We start from the raw sequence: 15,804 nt of genomic DNA, 5'->3' as shown, positions 1-15,804 counted from the left end.
GGTCTGTGGGGGTTGTGAACATTCTATACTTCTCAGGACCCGGTACAATCATAAATGGAATCCCTTTCCTTGCATTCTTCATGTCACCAACCACCCTTTACTGTCATTAGGCATTTAATGATGTCGTGCATATACAATTTAGTTAAATGTGGTCTCAGCACTGATATAAATATCACACTGTTAACAACCCTTTACGGTTTGATTGAACAAATCCTGTTCCACCAATTAGAAGTTGTAACACATAGGTTTGTCTTAGATTTGTTTCACTAAATCCAGGCTATAACAGCTTCTTTTACTCTGCTTCAATTCACAGTGCTTGATACTGCCTCATCACCCTCTTAAAGGTTCTCCTCCTTCTAATCAAACCCCTAGAGGCACTTCAGCAGCTAACCTGGGTGATTACAGGCATTGCTGTTGTAATTTTCTAAATTGTAAATGCTTTTTCTTAGTCATCAGTTTCAATTGTGTAGAGTTGCCCAACTGTAATGGAAGTTGCATGCAGAAATATTGTTGAAAATTTAATTTGCATGCAAATCTGCCCACTTGCCATCCTTTATTGTGAAGTGTTAATGTAGTCACACAGTGCTGCACTCATGGATTACCAGGATTTTCAAACAGGCACTGTGACTACGACCACTTGAATGTACCATCCTGCATTGCCCCACAAACATTCCTGTTTAGGTTCACCACCCACAGGCATGTGCTTACACACCTGTATTTTCAAAAGTAGACTGTTGACTGTATGCTCCAACATTTAGTCCAGCTCGCAGCAACTACAAAATTACTTTAAACCATTGCAGTTGTATATGTTCCAAAACTAAACCACATATTTTAAATATTAACATTTTCACTTCATTGGCCTCCTTTCTCTTTATCTCTCTCAGCCAAAAATGAGCAAAAAAACCAACCCTACAATCTCTGGCTAAACTTTCCTGGGAGATTCATCCTGACCCTTGATACCTGTCTGCTGTTAGGGGTCTTTCCTCTGCCTCCCTTACTTCTTACTCCTCCTTCCTTCACTCAGTCCCTGAAAGAAAGGCAGCTGCACGTGGTACACCCTTATTACCTCAGGCTCCATCAGCAGGTGCCTGTCATTATCACCTACCAGCTTTCCACTGTGATTTATTGTATTAAGCAGTTGTAGATGTAGGTAATTAAGGAGTACCACTCTGATGCTCTGATGTGACTAATAATCACCACACAACCCATGTTACACTAGAAAAGTGTAAGTCTGTTGCCTTCTCACTTCTTAAGCTTTACTCAGCATAAACAGCTGACTTGCTGCTTCTTTTTACTCTGTGTTCTACACTTGCAACACTCTGGATCCAAACTAGCTTCAGTCATTTTTAATGTAGCACCTGTAGACAGTGCAGCTACATTCTAAGAAAAAAAAATAGATTAATAAATAAAATTTTAGAAAAAATAAAACCAGTACTTATTCCCAAGTAAAAATAACTCTCAGCTTGAGACAACTTCATTTTTGTTTTTGAAAGTATTGGTCTTCCATTTTTACTAATACAAATGCCCAGAAGTGCATTCTAAACTTAGGCATTTGGTACTGTAGGAAGTACAAACTTATCACCTGTACGTGGACATTCACTGCAGTAACTTCTTCCAAAACTTTCCAAAAACTGAAAAAAAGCACAAGTGGAAAAGAATCACATGCATAGCACTTGTCACTGTGGGTTTTCAACCTAATGGGGAAGTGCTCCAATCTGCTCTAACTTCCCTCTGCAGAACCTGGGCACATGCTCTTTACAGACAACAAATAATCCTGTTTTCTTTATAGGGCCAATATCCCCACCCTAGTGAACAAGAGCTGCATGGCAAAATGAAAGATAATCCAGACATTGCAGAAAAAAGGCACTTAGACCTAGGATCTATTAACTTCAGGGCAAGGAAAAGACTCGTTCTAATGAACCAATAAGCATAAACATTTCGTACCTGTTTTGAAAGCTGAAACAGGAGGGTCATTGCTAACAAATACGTGCACCAATTCTTCAGTAGAAAAGTATTTATATGGTTCATTAGCTATTGTTCCAAAAAGAAGGCATTTCTAGTAATTCAGCAACATACAAGAGAAAGACCTTTTCAGAAACCATTTGTATATTCCAGATTTTCTTGGAATTAAAAAGATGTAACAACACACAACTGTGTTTTGGGTTGTTGGGATTTTTTTTTTTTAATGTTTACCAAGAAAATTCACAGGTTCATTCATTAAATCACAGGATACAAGACACTGGAAATGGAATAGGTCACTAAGGGTCAAGTATTATTTTTATACATAACTCAAGCATTGTCCCTGGAGTAAGTCTGAATGATAGTGAAACAGTCCAGTAATGAGTGTTATCACTTAATTTGGCATTCTTATTTGAAATTCCCTTCAAAGCCTCTCTGTGTGTTGAAATAGCTCAAAATGTCTTTGAAACATTCTATTACTACTACAGTAAGCAATTTCATAACAAAAGAAAATTGTACTTTTCTTTCTGATAAGTTTGCATTAATTGAGATACTGAAATAAATTTTGGAGCACCAGAAAAGATAAAAATCAGCTTCCACAGAGAGATGCAAGGCAAGACAGTTCAATTTTATAGCTCAGACCAACACCTAACAGGATTTGTGAGTTTAAAGAAACATACTGCAAGTCTAGATTTTTAGAGTGTTTATTTACTTGAATACACACACTGAGAAAAATCTTAATAAATTAAAAATTTCGCTGCACTTCTGCTTCTCATTTCATGGCAAAATTCCACTGATAGAAGGAAAATTATATTTACTGTTCTGACATACCTGGCCTTCAGCTATATTTAGAACTGAGCTGGGGCTGCAGAAATAGAACTGATCAAAGACTAACCCAATGGTGTCTCAGGATCTTGCAATATTATTCATTTCATTTTTAAAGTCCTTATTCAAAACAACATCTATCCCCAGTGCATCATTATGTCATGCATTAAACTTCACTTACTCAGAGGAGTTATTCCACCTCTTCCCTGCTTTCAGGCAGAGGTCACTCCTAGCAAAGAAGGCAAGAGAGTACAGTTTACAAATCTTCAGTGCATTAAGGCACAAAGAAAAGAATATGAATGCGTAGATTTACGTCAGCTCCTTTGAAGGCAGGAAGAAGAATAGCTTAAAGTTCGCTTAAAGCTATTGATAAACTATTAGGAGAGAGATGAAAAATTGTCTTTCACAGCACTTTTCCAGTCACCTTAATTTTTAGATTCTTTGCACTTCCTGTCACAGAGTGTCCAGTCTGGCCCCAAGCCCATGGCTATCCTAACTCCAGCAAAACAAATTTCACAAACAGGTTGCCAGGAGCCATTCCTACTTCCCATCAGGTGAGCTGGTCAAAAGATCTTAATTATTTACGGTTAAAACTTTCTCAGCCAGTCCGAGTCCAGGTACAGGCTAAAGTGTGATCTGTGTGTGGTTTGAACAAGAATTTTATTAACACCTACTTTAAAAGACTTTAAAAACTTTTTTTTTGGTGGATTACAGTTTAAGATTTATCATACTTAAACACTTTCCCATGTCACACTAACCCATATACATGCCCCCATATACAACAGAATACACATTAAGATACAGTTCCAGCATACCTTAGAATTTGCTGTTAGAAGGAACTCTACATAAAATAAATATAGCTCCTCAGTCCTTCCCTTCCACTAGAATAAAATCCCCATGATGTCTTTCCAGAGCAGAGCTCTCAAGGTGTATCTGCTGTTCTAACACAGCAGTAATTGCCATGTACCTCCAATCTAAGGTTCAAGCAAAATGATTCTGAGCAGCTCCACATCCCTTCTCAGGGTGTTAGCATTGGGCAGCCTCTTCCATTGCCTTCCTGTGCATTTTATCTCTGCCTTTATCTTTTCCTCCCTTTATTTTGCTTTATCTATTTTCGACAATAGTGACTAGCCCAGTATAACAGCATTATATAAGCTTTTTACAGTGCCATGTTTTGCTTTACAGAGTGAGCATAAATGAGGAAACACTAAGTTAAACTCTGACAGCCAATGCTGGATGTATCAGCTTGGCCTATAAATAAGCACTGATCACCTCCATTTTATTGAACTCATTTTCCAGGCAAGCAAAGACCACGAGATTCCTCTGCAAATTTTCCCTTTACACTCTCCAGCAGTGCTGCTAGTGTCAGCTCCGACAGATTTATAGCCTATTCATTCACGGGAACAAAAACCCTGCCAGGGCTGGTCATGGAACACGCAGTAGCAGTTAGTTCAGAAGATAACAGCTGCAATACCTCACTTCCTTATTCAGCACTCTATAGCATACACTACTTGGGAGATAATAAATGCTTCTTGTTTGTATTTCTTGAGTAATATCAGAGGAAAGGGCCTGCATTACAACAGTATGAAGTGGCACTGCAACACAGGGGGATTAATCAGTGCTTTCAGTGTATTTATTCCTTCTCTGCCTTTATGGTTTTATAACTGACATTAAAAAAGTTGCTCTGCATTGTTTTAATATACTGTCACTTCCAGAGATAGTCAAGTATTTAAATTTTTTAATTAGTGCTCACTTAATTTAAAAGGTTGCTTTAAATTATTTTGAATTCTGAAGCCTTAGAACATGTAGTTCTTCAATACCAAGAGACATTCATTGGCAGAATTAACCAGAAATTCCCTTACACTCAAAGCCAAAAAATTGCTTAAACCAGAGATTATTAAATCTGCCAGATTCCTTGCACTATTTTGAAAAAGCAAACTTAAATGTGTAATAGATTTTCAAATACTCTCTAGTTGCAGTAAGATGTTGTATCAGAGAGAAGATGTCAGACCAAGATCAACACAGCTCTTTTTGAAGGGGCTGCTTACAGCCATCAGTGTTGGGAGAGGTGCTCTCATGTTTGGGTTAAAACCTGAATGTTTAAGCAATGCACAGTTGCCTTGTTGCAGAGAACCAAAACCTTCAACCTTTTCTCAGATGCGTCTGCTGCAACTTCACTTCCCCTTCCTCTGCAGCAACCTCTCTGTCCCTCTGAAAAAAAGCACGATGGAATTACACCAGCTCTAATCAAAGCAACATGGACTGAGATCAAGACCCACTTATGTGCAACTAATGCATATTTTCATGGTCCCTTTGAAGGGGATGCTTCAGTGACATGAAAACCAAAATGAACTTTTATCAGTTTGCGATTTTCTTTTTACCACTCTCTATTGCAAAAAAAATGCCCAAATAAAGCCCTGAAATGAACTCTTAATTACATTAAAAATCAGGTTTTACTAAGTACTTTTTAGCCTTGAGCATAACACTCAGCTCTTACAGCTGGCTCAGGAAATTAGAACTTCTAATCTCAGAGAGAATTTTCAACTTCAGTCTTCTTCAGAACCACAGTGCCCAAAACTAAGTATATGGGGGTGGGTTTGTGCTTCACCCGAAAAAAAATGCATAGCAATTTCTAAAATAGTGGTGCAGACCAAAAGCATTTACCACCTTGAACTTCTTACAAGCTTTTACTGAAGTCATGATCCACTGTCCCAGTTTAGTTTGATCAAATGTTCCTACATACCATGGCAAAGAGAGGAGCAGATTTACTGTAAATACAGGAAATACGGGAAAGATCAAAAAGCATACTATAAAATAAACCACTAGTTGGCCTAATTAGAAAATTCATCTCTCTACCAAATATCATCTGCCTCAGCAGAGCAAGATATACAATGATTTTACTACATCAGACCAAAGGCCTGGGCTGGAATCTGCAGCTCCTCAGACTCCAGTTGCAGATACAAATGCTCAGGAACAAAAACAGCAACACAGCCCGTGAAACACATCCCTGTGCAACCTCCTCAAAGGCAAGCACATGCCCCAGTGGGCTCAGCCATCCAGATTCAGCTCTGAATCTCCTTGTTTCAGTCACTCTCAGTCCATGGAATGCACAGAAAATATGGCATCCTTACTGTAACTACAGTCCTTGCTAATCAATCACATTTTATGGTGTGGCCTCTGGCTCAGCTCATAATACCGGAGAGAAGCAAGAGCAGCAGTTTAAAGTTTTGCAATTTGAATACTCCTTCCTAATTTTAAGTGGCACAGGGAGGAGGGGAAAAAAAAGGAAAAAACCCTAACAACAAACCCAAACTCCACCTGTATTGAGGTTTACAGCATCTGTGCTGTTCCCATTGGGTGTGGAAGAAAAGGGGGGAGAAAATTGTTTCTGCATTGGAAGTGGGGAAAGAATGTAAGAAACTAACCACTCACACAATTCATCCTTGCATTGTCCTACCCTGGCCAATAAAAAATATAAATCTAAATATACATACATATTTAATTGTACAATATTTATAAAGATGATTTTATGAAGCAGGCGTATTATACCTGCTGAAAATTAGCCACCCCCTGCTGTAAAAACTGGATTTCTTTTCCCCACTCAACACAGAAATACATCCATTCTTATAATTGTTCTTTCCTTTCAAATCACTTAATATAACAAATGCTAGAAGACATTATAGTACATCTGCTAAGCAGTCTCCTTACGAGTTGAGGCTTCAATGCTTTAATGTGGAAATTGCCTGATTTAAGTAAATCATGTCACCTCCACCCAAGTAATCATATTTGTTGCAGACTTCTGCTGACCTCATCTCTCTAGCAAAAACAAAAGCACATTTACATTTTCAGCTTGAGATATTTGGTTCAAATGGTTTACAAATCGGTTGTAATGAAAACTAATTTTAGCCTACTCCAAAGATACTATTTAAGTTCTCTCTTGATAGTGTTTACAGATATTCAATTATTGGTTACTGTCATTTAAACAGAAATAGCATGGTTTTGCATAAAACAAGCAACTTATGAGATCATTTCTTTATAGGTTACTACATTTTCAAAGTGTTTTTTGCAGGAGAAGTAATTGAACATCTAAAAAACTAAACAAAAGCTAAATGCATGTATTTTCTACAATGAGAAGTTCCAGGGGGGCTTTGCATATATTGTTTTCCACTCAGCTTCATGCAGGAAATCCTTTTGGAAGCAACTTCCCACAGCATTATCTGCATCATAACTTTTCCATATGAAATGTTCCAAAAAAACTAGTTAACGAGTCTTGCAAAATTTCAGGCAAGTTTTAAACAACAAAAAAGAAAACCAATTATTTTCACCCTAGTTACTTTTCCCATATAGTGGCAAAAGCCTACTCCTGCCATCACAAGGGCTGAGGTTAGATTTTTCCAGGAACACAGTACAGAGACAACACATCAAGGCACAGTGCCCTCAAGACTATCATTCTCACACATGGCCTTTTCAGCTTAAATGAATTTATTCATCATTCTTACTTTTCACTTGGTCATGGACTTTCCAGCATGCAAACAAAACTTCTAACCTGCAGCTAACCTATATTCTTCTATCTCAGATTCTGATGCAAAAAAAAAGAGAAATAGGGCAGGGGGTTGGAGATGGAGGGAGAAATCTATGGGACTTACTAGAAATTACAGCTTTCTAGTATGGCTGTAACTTGTGTGCAATTCTAGAGACATGAGACCACAGGAACTATTCAATAACCTAACCCGATGGGATGCAACATAGATGAAAAAGCTTCTCTCAGCTACTTCCATAATAAGAGTAAACCCTCAGTACTGTGAAGAGCTACAGAGATTTACTGAAACTTGTGTAGGTCTGGAGAACTTTACTGTTCTTTACACATCTTAATTTCAATTTTAAAAATAAAGAATCTTAAATCTATTCCCTTGTAGTAAACAGAGTACGATTTTAAGTTCTTATAGGCTGAAATGGTTTGCCTTGGATTTGTACTCCCAATATTTAATTTTAAATTTGAGGTACAAAGGTGAGATTTGTTTCACTCAACACATGCCAAATGAGACTCAGAGACCCAGCAGCTTTTTTTCCATTATATTGGGAAAAATATATTTGGATCATAATCCAATCTTTTCTTCCTTTTGAAACCTATTTTCTAGGTTTCAAAACAAACACTCATTTGTTTTTTGCTATTTCACAGAGACATTGGCACACAATTTTTTATAAGACAAAAAACCTAAATCTCTGCTATAAGAAACTCATAAGGCAAAATTTACACATTGCAGCCTGTAAATTTAAAGTGAAAGGATGATGTATAACCTCCCATTTACTCATATTGACGTTTAAAATGACCTAAATAAGTAGCAGAGGGTCCTTCAGAAAGGCTTCCTTTATTTAATTCCTTCTTCAGCTAAAAGGATGAACTCTCATGCGTAGTTCTAGGGGATACTATTTCTTCTCACTAAGAATATTCATTAGAAGAAAAAAGGAAACTAAAAAAAAGGCAACTAAGCAAAACTCAACATTTTGCTTTAGCTTCATATCCTTTGTGCAGGGCTCTCTCCATTACAATTCCCTTTCAAGCACTTACAAAAAGATTGGCTTGTCCTGAGTTGTTACAGAAAAATCAAAAGAAGGGAGAGTGTGAAAAAGCTTCCACAGGCAGTAAATATAAAGGTGATAAAAGAAGCAATATAAAGGTGATAATTGACCTCAGTGGTCAATTTAGCCTAATATTCTTTCTCTGGTACTTGCCTTTACAAATCATTTCATGTTTATAAAATTTCTTAATATGTCAATGTAATATACTAGAAAAAAACCTTCTCCTAAGTATTTCATTATCTTATGATAAATGGTATCACATTTCTGGGAAATTTAGAGTAACAACTCTAGATCTTCCTGTTACCCACCTGCATGTCTAAAACATCTACTGAAACAATAGTCCCACATGACTTCTGGCAAAGGGCTCCTGTAATGCTAAACATCAGAAAAGTTTTTATCCCATATTCTCTTGTTCTATACTCTTGCCCAAATTCATTGCATATCCTTTGTTTCAGAACTCACATGACCAGTATCTCATTACATCAGGTACTTTGAACAAACGTAAGCTAAATGACTTTTCAATATGTTGTTTTGTTCTGTTTTTTCCCCAAATTCATGCAACTTTGTGTGAAATTGCCTTTCCCAGGGCTCTGAGCCCCTAAAAATACAGGCACAACATGGTTTTCAAAGAAGCCTGCCAAGTTTTGAACACAATGTACAACTTCTAAAATGCACTGTCCAATTGACTAAATTTGCCTGCTATCATTATCTTCTCCTTAAATATCCTTTCTCCTATGGATGACAGATTTTGCCACATTTTCATAGGTACTATATAGCCCTGTCCTTCAAAAAACATTTTAGTTACTTCACTTTGAGCAAAGAGCCTGGGTTAGCAGCTTCATAAAAAAGCAACCCCTGTAAGTAACTCAGCATGTCTATACAGGAGGGTCGTTTTAGTATTTTTCAGTAAAAAACAACTTCAAAAGTCAAGCATGAGATTGAAGAATGTTACTACTACTAATAATAAGGCTTGGGTTGGAAGGGACCTTAAAGATAATCACACTCCACCCTCTGCCATGGGGAGCAATTGGTTTTAAATTTTGCACTGTCAAAAGGAAACAGATATATTGTTTTTGATATTATTTTTGTGCCTTCTGACTAGAAGGCTCTTAATGTTATTGCTATTATTTCAGTTATGTGAAGTCATCTGAAGTTCTTTTGCCCTCTATTCCAGCAGTTTTTCCTGCCTCCCTCCTCTCTCTCTCCTTTGTGGAGCTGTCTATAGCTCCCCTTTCACAATACATTCATGTAAAGATGACTCTGAAACTCTCCTGCTCACACAGGATGTTGTTACTGACAATTACAATTAGTGTGTTATCAGGAGCACTGAAGGAAAAAACATGCTACAGTCCCACCATGGGTTGTTGCCTCTTCAATTGCTTATACTGTTGTTCTTGAGATCTTGTTAAAATTATACTTAATGACTGCTGTTTAGATTCGTTTATCATGAAACCTTATACACAGGTTATTCACCCATTTAGTTTGCCAACTCACTTCTATTACCCTTCTTTTCCATTAACTTCCTGTTAACAGGAGTTTTGCCTGCACAAATAATTCATTCCTCACACTGGCATATCTTTATTACAGAAATATATATTTATCACATCTGGCTTTTTTTTTTTTCTAATTTATGCCAGAAGAGTACAGTTTGTGTTTTCCCCATTGCTTTTCTTCTCAATGTTTTCAGGATATTGGCTGATCAATTGTCTTCTGATCAATACAGAGATTAAATGGAAACACACATTTCACCAATATATGTTTATTCGTGCTGAATAAGACAATTATTCCCTTTGAAATATTTTCAGTTTTGCTGGTTAGAATTAGAGGGAATGCTCACAGCTTATTTTATATTCATTTTTCTAACAATTATGCACATAATTTAAAGAGAACTGTGACTATTGCTTACAAGTTGGCCTATCCATAGTCATTCTACTACCCAAGTGATCTCTCACACACAAGCTCCACTCAAGCTGGTTTTACTGAGTGACTAAGCAAAGCAGAGGGGAGTGCAGAATTCAGGGATAATACTCACCCATGTACATAGAATTTCACTGATGCTCACTGTGTCCTTGGCCAGGTCAAAGGTCTCTGGAAAACTGCGGTTTCACAGTGCCAAACCTCGAAGAAACAACCCACTAAATGAAAAATACTTCCCCTTGGCATCTTCTAAAGTATCAAATTTTGTTTGCTATCCCTTCTCTTCAGCTTTTGTACATACAAAAAGCAAACAAAATGAAAGTCGCCCTAGCCAAACACACTGGCCTGTTCCCTTGTAATATTTTTTTATCTGATTCAGTAAATCCTCCAAAGCTTTTTTCACCTACAAGCATATGTGATTGCCTAGTTTATTGAAAAATTATGTCTCATTTTCTTCACATTGTATATCAAAGATACTGAACACTCCTCAGCTACAGCCAAGAACAAATCTCTGGGCATAACAACTTCCAGGCATACACCTCTTTTCACCCATACATGCACTAGACCAGCACACACCAAACTGCTGTTTTGAACAGATGGCACCATAGTCACTCAAGGAGCTTTGCCATTGTCAGGCTGCATGCTGATATTATTGCAGGCTCTCTTACAGCAAGCACTCACTCGAGAACTTAAATTTACTAAGGTAATATTATCATAAAAGGACTGCATGCATCCAGGCAAAGAGCGTGTATGCAGCTCAGTGTAATCATAAACCTCTCTCTAGAGATATACACAAATATATAGAAATAGACACAGAGGCTGGAATGTTCTAGCTCTGAGCAGACAATAATACAGGACTCACCCTCACAGGCTGTGGGCAGAGAGACCCTGCTTGGTGTATTCTGTCATGTGGCAGATGCTGCCTCTGGCCTTCACAGGTACAGAGCCATTTTGCCTTTACTACTCCCATATCCAAACAAACCATCTTTCAGAATGTAACCCACAGTAAATGCTGTTTCTGAAGAAAACTGTATCACAACAGAGGGAAATTGCCTAAAAACCTTCTCTTCCTGATGCTGCCATAGCGAATACCCTAAAAGCTGCAGCCTTCACATGATTTGTTTGCAATGCCACCGAAAGCTCGTGGGACAGGCAGGGCAAGGGACAAACTGTGACTCCTTGCATGGCAAGATGAGGAAAATCGATTTCAATGCCCAAGGGAAGAAGTTACTGCTAGAGAAGGTTGCCCACCACTTAAAGTTGTTCCACTATCATGTAGTCTTGGAAGGAATCCTAAAAAAATTAGGTAAGTGTGGAATATGAGCTGGTAAGCTATAAATAACCTAGGGCAATGTAAAAGGTTTAGAAAGAAGCTAAACTTTAAACCAGGTAAGATTTGCCTAGGTATATTTGTTCTGATAAAGAGTTAAGGTAAGATACTGCTTGATAGTAAAGGACAATTTGCACACTGCACAAACAGCAAAACTGATACAATGCAAAGATGATTCATGCCAAATTGGGATTGCTGCCAGTGGAGGGTGGAGCAACTCACTGAGGAAATTGGTCCAATAACCATTTATACTCCAAGAATATGCCTTTTTTCAGAAATCAGTGTGTTGAGTCAAAAGCAGCCCAATTTCCTATATAGTTTTTAGGAGGCCAACACGAACCTCAGCTGAAAAAAAGGCACAGTCTATCCCAGACTCCATCATGTGCCAATGGCCTTGCAAAGCAGAGGAGAAACTGGAACACAAGAACAGCCATTCACATCACAGAACACTGATGGTTGCATTCATGCTGTATTTAACAGGCACACGCTCAGACGAACTAAGGAAAGCACACTGCAAGGTGACATTGTCTCTACTCTCAAAGAGAAGCTAAATATTCAAAATAAATACCAACAGAAAAGTGCCAGGAGTCATCTGACTATCCCTAACGGGAATTTATAGAAACTAATTCCTTACAAAAATCAGAATCAAATGTGGAAAGCAAAACAGCAAAGCAAGCCTATAATTAGCTTGTAACGTGTTAGCCCAACCATATACAATGAAACACCCAGTATTGACAAATGTTACAAATATATTATTAACTTCCCAGTATTTCATGCCTTTTTTTTCCTCCCTTAAAGCCCCACTTTCTGAATAATACAATGCTAGGGAAAAAAATAAAAAGTCATAACTTGCTCATTTTCATAGTGTCAATTTAAAATCAGCTGCAGAGAAATCGAGATTCCAAATGCACCTTAACGGACACCAAAACAGAAAAGAAATTAGTTTTGAGGCCTATTCATGGCATATGAATGCTTGGTGAAACGGAATATGCTAAATTAAGATTATAACTTTAAGTGAAACAAAAATTAATAGTCTGTACAACAGGAAGAGGAAATAAGGATAACAAAAACACAAAGAAAGAAAAACCTTTGATGTAAATATTAAAATGAAACAAACAAATACCCAAGACACAGCATCTACTTTAGCAACATTATAACTGTTAAACTACTGGTATGGTACCTGTAATTCTTGCACAGGTCCCAGTGCTTTGAAGATTTCTTATTAGTATTTTCTCACTTTTCCTGACATCCCAGGCTAAAGCACACAGAAACTGAATCATGTCATGCTCAAAGATGACAAGAGAGCAGAAGTAAAAAGGACATCAGGTACTCTCTCAATCCTTACTTAGGAGCAGGGAACAAATTGACAGGGGATATTGGACAAGGTCTTCGAAGCTGCAGGAAAAACACAGGGAAGCCACTTGGAAATAAGGCTGTATTAGGAGATTGAACAGTCTTATTAGTAGGCAAAATACACCTTTGATTAAAACTTGTACTTTGTTTAGCTGTTTTGTGTAATTTAATTATTGCAGCACTCTCTGCATGATAAATGCTTTGAGAACTGTAACGAAGGACCAACTCTGCTGCACAAAACCTGCAGACTGACAAGTCGACAGAGTGGAGTAGCCCCAGAGCTTGTATGTTATAGTTGGCAAGAATCACAGGTTAGAGACAAATCGATTGCAAACAAACCCCACCCTCTCTCCTTTACAACACCTGATAGCATTTAATCATTTTTTAAAAGAGATGCTGAAACAAAATCCCCTTTGTAAGGGGGAAAGGCAAACCACAGATGTCAGCAATATCTTAAACAAACCACAAATGAGAAAGTAACCTATAAAAATAACTCAACAACCAGTAAACGCAATTTCAGAACACCTTATCATCACACCACTGAGTCTTGAATTTAAAAGAACTACAGAAAAGTATTTTGGTGCAGATTTCCAGGAGCATCAGTATGACTTTTAAGACTGTATGAACATCACTGAGCATGTGGTGTTTTCACATACATAGATATCTGTATCCTCATGCAAACACAAATACAGCTTTTGCTTCCATACATGGTATGAGATGGTAAACATTGAAACTCGGTCCACTTTCACCATAATTGATACTCAAACAGGTCTGAAAACAAAATGAGGCTATCCTAAGGGTAAGATAAAGCACAGATCTATATAAACTATTTGATAGAGAGCGTTAAAAATCATACTACCTATGTTAAACGTCTTTTAGAGGAAAATATAAGTTACTAGGTGAGAGGGATCTCTACATTCTTCTGGTTATTGTGTTATACAAAACAAAGCCACGTTGACTCAAGACTGTGACAAAATGGGTAGCACAGTGCCTGTGGATTCCACGATATTCTACTTTCCTATTAAATATTTTAGTCACTGACCATGTATAGTTTGCCTTCTCTTGGGAAATTAACTATTTTTTCCATAGTTGCTACCTCCAAATGGTGTGCACAAGACACATCAGAGAAGAATTTATGCAACCAACATCTCTGCAGCTCTACAATTTTTTTGCACTATAAATTACATTAAACCAGTGTCCCTGTAGTTCAGTGACAACAGAAAAACACAATCCCTGACGCTAATAGAAGTTTTTGCCAATGGCTGTTCATAACCAGTTATGATTTTTGTATTCCACTCCAGATTGAAACTGAAGCAAGCCTAAGAGTTTTCCTTGCTTCTGCATTATATTCTTGAAACAGTACAGTAATATTATCTCTTTCTGATGTTAAGAGGAAAAAAAAGCAAAAAACAATAAAAGTTCAAGAGCCTACTCAAAGACACATGACATTTTTGATTATTCAGATTTTTTTTATTAAGGTCAACTGAACTGAACCCAAGATTGAGCCAATGCAAAAAAAAAATCCACTCAAGAAAGACACACTAACAGTAACAAAATTATTAATATGTTTTGAAGGTATATGGCTTTTGTTATTGAGGCATATGATTTTTAGCATGCTTAGTTAAAATATGAACCCATGTCTATTTCAACTTTTCCTATTTTAAATGCTAAATAATATAAGTCATTTATTTTGAAGGAATAGCAATTTGATATCTATAGAAGTTCCAAAATAGTGCATTTTTCAGATTTTCATAAAATACAAATTGATCTGCTTTTTAAATTATGTTAGTTACTACATTACTATATTAGCCATATATATTAAAATTTCAAATGAAAGAATCAGAATAAAAAGTAACTGATTTCTTTTTTGAACATCACTGAGGCTTTAGGGCATAAAAATATAAAAGAAGATGACACAAAATTCAGGATTTGTTCTGAATGACTTTCAGACACTAACAGGTTAAACCCAATCATCTATACTATTCCCTCACAGGTTAATTCATGCATAGAGGACAGAATAATCTACTCATTTGCTCTCATGCAGCAAATTAATAGACCAAGCAGCAAGAGGCATTTGCATCTCTCCAGAACTAGAAGGCTATTTGGCCAAAAGTATATATTCCTCTTGAGAAATCAACCAGATCAAAGGCTCCTGATGAGAAATCCTGTGTGGTCTTACCAGGACATAGTGTATCTCCCTGCTTCCAGGTCAGCAAGCCCATAATAGAATACCTCTTTTCTGGTTTTGTTTCCAGTTAAGCTCCTGTAACTTCACCTCAGAGCACTCCCCAGGAGCAAGGGAAGCTTAAGTTTTGTAAATCACTGGCTTTGAACTCCCTGACCATTTCACATCCTTCCTCTGCTATGTGACCACCCAACCCCACAGAACACTTGAGCTCAGGGCAGAGAGGGGTCTTAAATATTTAAAACCATCTAAAGCAAATTTAGCAACATCAATCTGCATGTCTTGTGTGCTACAAAAAAATGTGTAATTTGGGCATTGAATGTCTCTCTCCATGCCCAGGCAGGGAACAGGGCTTTACACTCTTTACAACGCACTGCCAGTATCCTCCCAGTGCTCAGTCCTCCCACATGAACCACCTCATACACTCGAAATAATCACAGAATTCCTTGCTGCTCAAGTAATAGCCAACCCATGTGTCATATCCCAACTGGAATTTTGTAGCTTCTCCCAAACAAGGCCATGCCCAGCTTCTGTCTCCTCAGTCTGGCACAATACCATTATTTTACCACTCACCTAGGAACCCCTCTACTTCATGTCAGAACTTATTTTTATACACATCACTGATCCAAGGTATCTCAAGAGTCCCATCTACTTG

The sequence above is a fragment of the Coloeus monedula genome, assembly GCF_965178545.1.
Source record: "Coloeus monedula genome assembly, chromosome: 13".
NCBI lineage: Eukaryota > Metazoa > Chordata > Aves > Passeriformes > Corvidae > Coloeus > Coloeus monedula.
Note: the sequence above shows the minus strand (reverse complement) of the source record.